The following is an 8,011-nucleotide window of genomic DNA, read 5'->3' on the forward strand; positions in this document are numbered from 1 at the left end:
CCCCAGCCAGGCCTGGTGCCCAGGGCAGCCCATTCCTGCTGTCTGCCCAGGCAGCAAGGCACAGGAGCGAGTCCCATGGACACGGGAGGCCAAATAAGACAGTTCTCCAGAGCATGGCGTGTCGTTTTACATCTGCTCAGATGGAGACTGAGTTATCCAGGTCCCTGAGTCCCAGACCCGCCAGAAGACAGTATCTCAGCTAAACGATGCAAAAATGATTTAATGGAGGGAACTAATCAAGGAATCCAAGAGAGACTGCTCACCAAGGGCTGATGCAAGATTCAATTAAACTGCAGCCTTTGTGGGTTCACCGTTTTAATTTTCCACAAATTAGCTTAAAAAAGGTATGGAAATGAAGATATTAGATTTTTTTTTAAGTCAAAAGGAAAAATCCTTTGAGGATTATATTAGCTATTTCGCTTTAACAAACATAATTTCTATACTCATTTTCTTGTTTTAATCTCAGCTGTTGAGATACTCTTTCCATTCCAGCTCCAGTGTCGGTGTGGAAGGCTGTTAACCCTTCCCAGAGCAGGTCCTACAGCCTGGTTGCTGCAGTGCCATGCTCCTGTGCCAGCCATGGAGCACAGGAACCCTCCTTGGACAGCTGGGTTCTGATGCAGAAGCACCAAAAGCAGCAAGTCCAGCCCCAGAGCAGCAATGGAGATGCCTCCCCAGTTGAAGAGCTCTGCTCCATCCCTGCTTGTGCAAGGCCAGTTGGACAGAGGCTGCCTGTGAGCGATTCCCGTGCAGATGGGGCTGTGGATGCGCCCGGGGCTGCAGCAATGCTARGCTCCAGACACCCCACATTTCCTGCAACTTCACCTGCTTTTGCCCTCAGGCAGCTGGAGATAAACATTGAGTAACASTGTTGTGTGTCGGCTGTGATTTGTCTTCTGCAAGAGTGTGTCTGGCACTGAGGATCTCCTGTGAGTAATAACAGCTGCTGGTACAGCCCTGCCTCTGCTGGCACCTGSTGCTGGCCTGGCATGGCCTGGCATGGCCAGTGTGGGGCAGCTCCAGGGCTTGGCTGGAGGCTGCTCTCAGCAGGAAATGTCAGGGCTAGTGGCTGGTTTGCTGGGCTTTGCCTGGCCGKACAGCCTGCTCCCCACCCCACAGAGGAATTGTGCTCCTCTCCCTGGGTTCCTRCTCGTCAGTGGAAAGCAAGTCCCCAGCAGCAGCATCACGGACTGGTGTGGGTTTTGCTCGCAGTGGGTCTGGCTGGGCCACCCTGGCCAGGGCTGGCCTCAGGTGGGTACCACTGTGCTGAGGAGCATCATCCACAGGCCCCCTGCTCCCAGGATGGGGTCCATTCCTCCTTGCCCTCTGCTCCCAGCACTGCCTGCACCTCTGGCACTCTCCATCGGGTGCCACATCCACTGTCCCACCCTGCTTGCACCTTCCTGTCCTGCACCATCCCCTCCTGGACCCCTCCTGTCCCACAGCAGCTTCATTTGGCTCCTGGGTGACCTTCAGCTTGCAGCTCCTGGAAACACCTCCCTGTCCCCTTCCTCTGTGCCTCGAGCTGGAAGGGAGCTTCATTTGTCACTGTCTCTTTTAAAAGGTCCAATCTCTTCYGTGGGGTCACCTGGCTGCTCTGCCAGCAGCTCCTCGTGCTGGCACGGCTCCGCTGCAGCCGCCGCAGCTGCCAGTCCAGGATGCGTCATCCCTGTCCCCTTGTCCTTGGGGTCCTGAGTGTCCCCCTCTGCCATGGGTGAATGCTCACAGTCAGAGCCCAGCCCAAGGTGGCTGCAGCCCCCAGCTGGGCTCAGGGCATCCCATCCCCTCCTCGTGGAGCGGGACAGCGGAGCCAGGGCCTCTCCTGCTCCACGCTCAGAGCTGCAGATTGTGCAGGGCTGGCGTGGCCCCACGGTGCAGGTCTGCCAGTGGAGGCTGTGGCCGGGACCCTCCCTGCCCTGCACACATTCAGCCCTGAGTGGAGCTTAATGCAGAATTAATTTGTCATATTGACACTGATCGTTTATTAGGGAGCAGAGTGGAGCCCATTCATTTGAACAGAAAACATTTCATCTTATCTCCTGCCTTTTCATGCCTCAGCTCTCACTCTTTAACCTTGGACAACGAGACATTCATAATTTCCTCACTGGCTCTATGGCTCCTCTAGATAAGAAACTTATTTTTTAATCTTTCTTCCTATTGAATTTTAAACATGTTCCATTACAAAACCTGATGCACATAACAACATGTTTCACCCAGCATTAATGTGGCCACGCTGTGCTAAGCCCTAAGCCGGACTCCTGGCCCTGCCATTTCCTGGGCCCGAGGACCAGGGAGCAGCTCTGCTTTTCCAAATGGCTGTAGTGGTCTGGCAGTGGTGCAGGGGCAGGCAGGGCACCCGCTCTGGGGACAGTGTGACACTGGGGTGCTGCCAGCAGGAGGGTGCACAGATCTGTGGGGCTGGCTCTGCCCACTCCAGGGATTGCAGCCAGTGGGACTGCAGGGCATTGGGTACTGCAGCGGGCATGTGCTGTCACCACCTGATGGTTTTCAGCAATTCCTGCTTGCTCTAACGTGGTCTGAGCCTGGGGCAGCATTTCCTGTTTGGGGACGGTCACTGGAGAGTGACACATGACTGGGAGCTCTTGCAGCCCCACACATGAGCCCCATTGCAGCTCATACAGCAGTGTGGGGTCTGCCCCAGCCCAGGGCCCTGAGCAGCTGCAGAGAGATTAATCTCATTTCCAGCCCACAAAGCTACTGCCCCGACAGCAAATAGCCCCACTAGAGCCCCTACAAGGAGAGGCCATGATTGCTTTCCATGTGCAGGAGAGCCACAGAGATAAGGCTTTCACCTCCAAGGCTCTGCTGAAAAATTAGGGATGGGAGGTGGGAGGGAGCAAATTGAGATAAATGAGTGTGCTGCATGGCATCCTGCCTGCAGGATGCTGAAATAAAAAATCAGTAAATAAAAAATCACCAGTCTTTATCTGGTCASAGCCTGAATGGGCTGTGTGATAACTATAACGGATGAGCCTGCCATGAGGGCTTCTAAGAGGGACCTGCTGGCCCTCGTGCCATGTGGGAAGGCACCTGCTGGCACTGGGGACACAGCAGTGGCACACACAAAGGGCCAGGGCAGCAGCTCTGCTGTGACACGCTGGGTCCTGTCCCTCTGAGCGCACCGTGCTGGCTGCTGCACCAATCCCAGGTGGCTCTGGGAAGGGCTTGGCTCCTTCCTCAGTGTGAAATGCACTTTTCCAAGTCGTCCTTCACAGTGAGAAAAAGGCAGATCAGATGCCGAATTAGCCTGCAAGAGCCGTGTTCCCGTCTCTCTTATCTAACTCACTGTAACAAGCTCTTTGCATTTATTCTACCAAATGTGCTGCAGAATTGCGTTACAGCTCATGGCTGCGAGCCATCTGTGGAGAGAAATCCAGTTATACCTTGTATAATAAGTTCCTGACAATCTTACAGAGGACTCCGGGTCATAAAAGTCTCCCAGTTTTATCGCCAGTAACAGACACRGAGAGAAATTAAGTTGTCTTATCAAATTTAGATAATATATATCCCTCTGGAGTGGAAGGTTTCTGATGGATCTTTTACAGTATTAGAACATTTAGAGGGGTGAACAGAACTGCACGGTGGGKGTGGGAGAGCAGTGGGGTGCAGAGCACCCCAGGGYACCCAGGAGCAGGAGGCTGRTAGCCRCTGGGCAGAGAGTGGCCCCGGGGASCCCTTGGAATGCAAAAAGGAGGTGAAGGCTGTTTGCAGGCAGGAACCGTGCTGAGAGGTGGGCTCTGCTCCTGCCTGGCTCACCTCGAGCACTCTCATGCAGCTATTAATGAAAGCAATAACCTCCAGCATCCTGATACGCACACTCCTTCCCGCTGCCTCCTGCGCCGCTCGCTGCGGGGAGAAGGAGCCACAGGGTGTCTGCTCAGGTCCTGGCATCTGCCAAAATCGGGAGCCAAGCCCTGCAGGGAGGCTGGACATGGGGTGTCCTGGTCACAGGCCCTCTCTGGCCAGTGCAGGGATGAGGATCCCTGGTTCTGGAAGAGTCCTGCTCCAGCAGCCTGCACAGCATTGGTCCTGTCTGGGCTCTCCTTGCAGCAGTTGGCAGGCAAAGGAGCTCTGCTCCACTCAGGCAGTAATTTTAAGCTCCCTGGAGAAGGGACCCTGCTGATCCCACTGCCCAGGGCTTGGCCTGTCCCTGCCCCTGGCTTGGGTGTGAAGGCTCCTGCAGCAGGGAAGCTGGGACAGGGATGGTCACCACCTGGACTGACCTGTGRCCCCCAGCCAACCTCTCCCTCCTGGGGCTGCCCACAGGGATGGTGCTGGTGGCGTGGGAGGGCTGGGATCCCCGGCACACCTGCTCTCTGTTCAATATTTAGTTTCTGCAGAGGCAGAGTGCAGTAGCCATGGCAATGCAGCGGGCAGGCCCAGCATCACCGGTGTGCCGTTTATTATGAGCTGAGCAGTCTCGGGCACTGGGGATGCAGACACATGCCTCCCCAGAGAGCCCTGTGCTAATAAAAAAATGAATCTTCACTTACTGATCTCTGTATTTTTAAAGATTGGTTACTCTATCTTTTCCTTTTTCATTCATTTTTAAAAAATCTATCTTGCCGTTCAGGCAGAATTATCTGTTTAGCACCGTTGTTACTTTAATCACAATTAGCTCTCCCACTCCATTAATAAGACTCTCAATGGTGCTACATCATGGGAATGTGCCTCCACAGCCATCCTGGCACTCTTCCAGGTCTGATGCCCGGGATTTGCTCTCCCTGCAGCCCTGGCAGCCAGTGCTCTCAGTGCCACGCTGTGCGCTCATCTCCATCGCCTCTGTGCTTCGAGGGGTGCTGAGCCCCATGGCTGAGCAGGCTCTGGGGCAGGCAGGGGCTGGCAGCACTTCCCTGGAAGGCTTGTGGCTGAGCTGGAGCTGTTCCCGCTCCTGGCAGCAGGAGCAGAGAGRCTGGGAATTAGGATTTAACCTCCAGAGTGGGTCAAGAGACTAGCTCGCCTCCCCACATCTTTTCTTCAGAGCATTTGGTGAACAATGCRTGCAGAAGGCTTTTTATTTTTGTGTAGAAATGTGTGTCTAATGAATTAGCCACGGATTGGAGCCTAACATGGGTAATTTACACTGAACATTCGCTTGCTCAGAATCATCCATCAATTTTGTACCACATTAAAACCCACGTCCCGCCCTGGGAGTGCGTGGCTGGTGCTGCACTGTGAGACACCCTCCCAGGGCATCCCCTGGTGTGGTGTGACCCTCTGCASAGACGGGGACTGGTGTGCCACAGGCTGTGGCCACATTGGCCTGGCCCCTSCGTGGGCAATGGGATTTGCCCAGGACCATTGGCAGGAGCTGGGCAAACACAAGGACAGGCACAGGATCCCTGTGCTGCAGCCTCTGGGGACAGGGTGTCCCTGCCCCAAGGCACTGGAGTCAGCGGGAAGCCCTGCTGTGGGCTCAGTCTCTCCCAAAAGCACAAACAGCTTTTCTGCTGGGAGTTGTGTCCCCTCACCTTATGGCATGAGCCTGAACTGCCTGCCTGGGAACAGCACCAGACCCAGGGGATGATGCTCCCACCAAAATCCACCTCGTCCAGAACGTGGCACCTGCAACACCAGCAGTGTGAGTGGGGTGGTGCATGGCCATGCCCAGGGTGTGGTGGGCAGCTCACCCTTTGCCTGGCAGTACTGGACCCCTTCTCCCACTGGCCTCCCCACCTTGCAGAGACCCCTCCCGGGGGAGGAATTACATCAGGGAGTCGCTGGCACAGGCGTAATTACTGAGATAACTGCTGATTGTGGAGTTTGCAAACAAAAAATAGAGTGGTCGGGGTCAGTTGTAATTGGTAAATATTTGTCTATCTAATCAAAAGGCCTTTTAATTAACAATTTTCTTCTTGCAACTGTTTTAATTTTTTTTAAGAACTTCTGCAGGAAGTCAATTAGACCCAACAGATGGTGAAGAACATCCCAGCATCAGCAGATCCTGCCATCTGCCACCTCTGGAAATGGCAGCCCCACCAAAGCCTGATGCCCCATGGCAGTCACCCCTGGGACARTGCAGCTCTGACCCTTTGCCCCCCATGGACCACAGGCAGGCAGGATTTTCTCAACAGGAGTCATGGACAGCCAGTGCTGCTGCAAGTTCTGGGGCAAGTGGAGAGGCTGGGATTGCCTGAGCCACACGCTGGGGCCTCTGGGGCTGCAGCTCTGTCCCAGGCATTTTGYCTCTTTTTGTCTCTCCCTGGGCAGCTCTTGAGCCCTGACCCAAGCAAGCAGCAGGCAAAAAGGCAGCTCTGCTATGGCACAGGCTGGCTCCTGGCAGCACCAGCAGCTGGCTCAGTTCAAGGTGGGCATGGCTTGCCCTGCTGGCAGGCTSTGTCCCAAAGCTGGAGAGCACAGCACAATGGCCCTGCCTGCTGCTGCCCGYGGGGCCTCCTGGTCCCCAGGTGAACTGTCCCTGCCTGAGCTGCCAGCCCTTGGCAGAGAAATGTCTGCAGGGACACAGGGCACTGCCATTTGGGGACACGAGGCTCTGCTGTGCAGGGACACAGGGCACACGCTCTGCAGGGACACGGGACACRCTCCATCTCACATCCCCCCTGCCCTCCCCGCTGTCCTCCCTTCCACCTCGGCAGGAAGAGCTCCTCTCTGCAGGTGAGCTGGCAGCACTCGCACCTGCTGCTCTCCACAATCAGGAGATTGCTGTGCACAAGAGGCAGCTGACGCATCTCTTCCTCAATCAGCTGCTCTTCACGCCCAGCTCCGTGCCACTCGCTGTGCCACTCTCTGTGCCACTCGCTGCTGATTGCCCTTTGTCTCCTGCAAGGCCACGCTCGGTGGCAGCACAGACAGCAGGGCCAGGGTGCTCCCATGGTGCAGTTTTTCCCTCCACTCCCCATGAACCCACAGTTCCCAGCAGGGGAAGATGCTGGGGCTCTCCCAGTTCCAGGGATTTGAGGAGTCCCAGGGATGGGCTCTCTGCAGGGTGCTGGCTTTGGCTCCATGTGGATGTAGGACCCTGCTGCTCCTGTCCCAGTTCCTGCACCCAGGAAGGTGTCCAGAGAGCCTGCAGACAGCTGAGCCAGGTCTGTCTGGTGATCAACCGTGGGGCAAGAGGATGGTCCTGCAGCTGGGCAGGAGAGCGATGTGGGTGAGCAAAGGGGTGGTCTGGGAGCCGGGCACAGTGCCCATTCCTCAGGGCTGGGCACAGGGCAGGAGAGGGTACAGCCACCCTGAGCATCGGCCACAACACTGGAACCTCTCCAAAGCACCAGGGAGCAAAGCACCTAAATCTTTCCCGCCAGGCCCTCCGGAGATGTCCCCCTTTATTCACAACTGCTTTTTAATTGCCTTTTGTCAATTACAGCGAGATGGATCGGGTTCCTCGGGGAGGCAGCAATTAGCGCGGGGATGAATGCCGAGGCAACCAAGCTCCCTGTGCACGCAGAGTGGTGATTTGTAAACCTGTCACCCAGACACCGAGCTCTGCTTCCAGCCAMGGCGGCCGCACGGCCTCGGGCAGCGGGAGCAGCATCGCACCCGTCCCCGGAGCGACGGGACCTGGGTAATCGCTCCTTCCAAAGAGCCCCGGCCGTGTGTCCGCTCCGTGCGGCTCCGGGGAGGGGCTGTCCGGCCGGTGTCCAGGCGCGGTGTGCCCGCCGATGGATACTTAGGCGCTTGCAGGGCAAGGTGAGGACGGGGACRCGGTGCCAGGGCCGATAGGAGCTGCTCTGAACAGGCTGGGGGGCAGGAGCCCCTCTGGACGGGGCACCACCCCCGCCAGAAAGAATTAACACCTACAGTTTCCAGCTGGCTGTGGCCAGCCCCCTAATTAGGTGTGGTGACAATGGCAATTACTCATCCAGGTTCACCAGTGCCTGGGATGTGCAGGAGCTCTGAGCAGGTCACTGCTTGCCACGCTGCAACTCCAGGTGTGTCCTCACCATGGCTCAGCCTGTATGGACACACTGCCTGCTGCTGCACGGCTGACTGTCTTTGAGCACAGGATGCTCTCATTCATTCCAAATTC

The sequence above is a fragment of the Malurus melanocephalus genome, unplaced genomic scaffold, assembly GCF_030028575.1.
Source record: "Malurus melanocephalus ecotype Western Australia unplaced genomic scaffold, MMel_1.1 scaffold_59, whole genome shotgun sequence".
Classification (NCBI taxonomy): Eukaryota; Metazoa; Chordata; class Aves; order Passeriformes; family Maluridae; genus Malurus; species Malurus melanocephalus.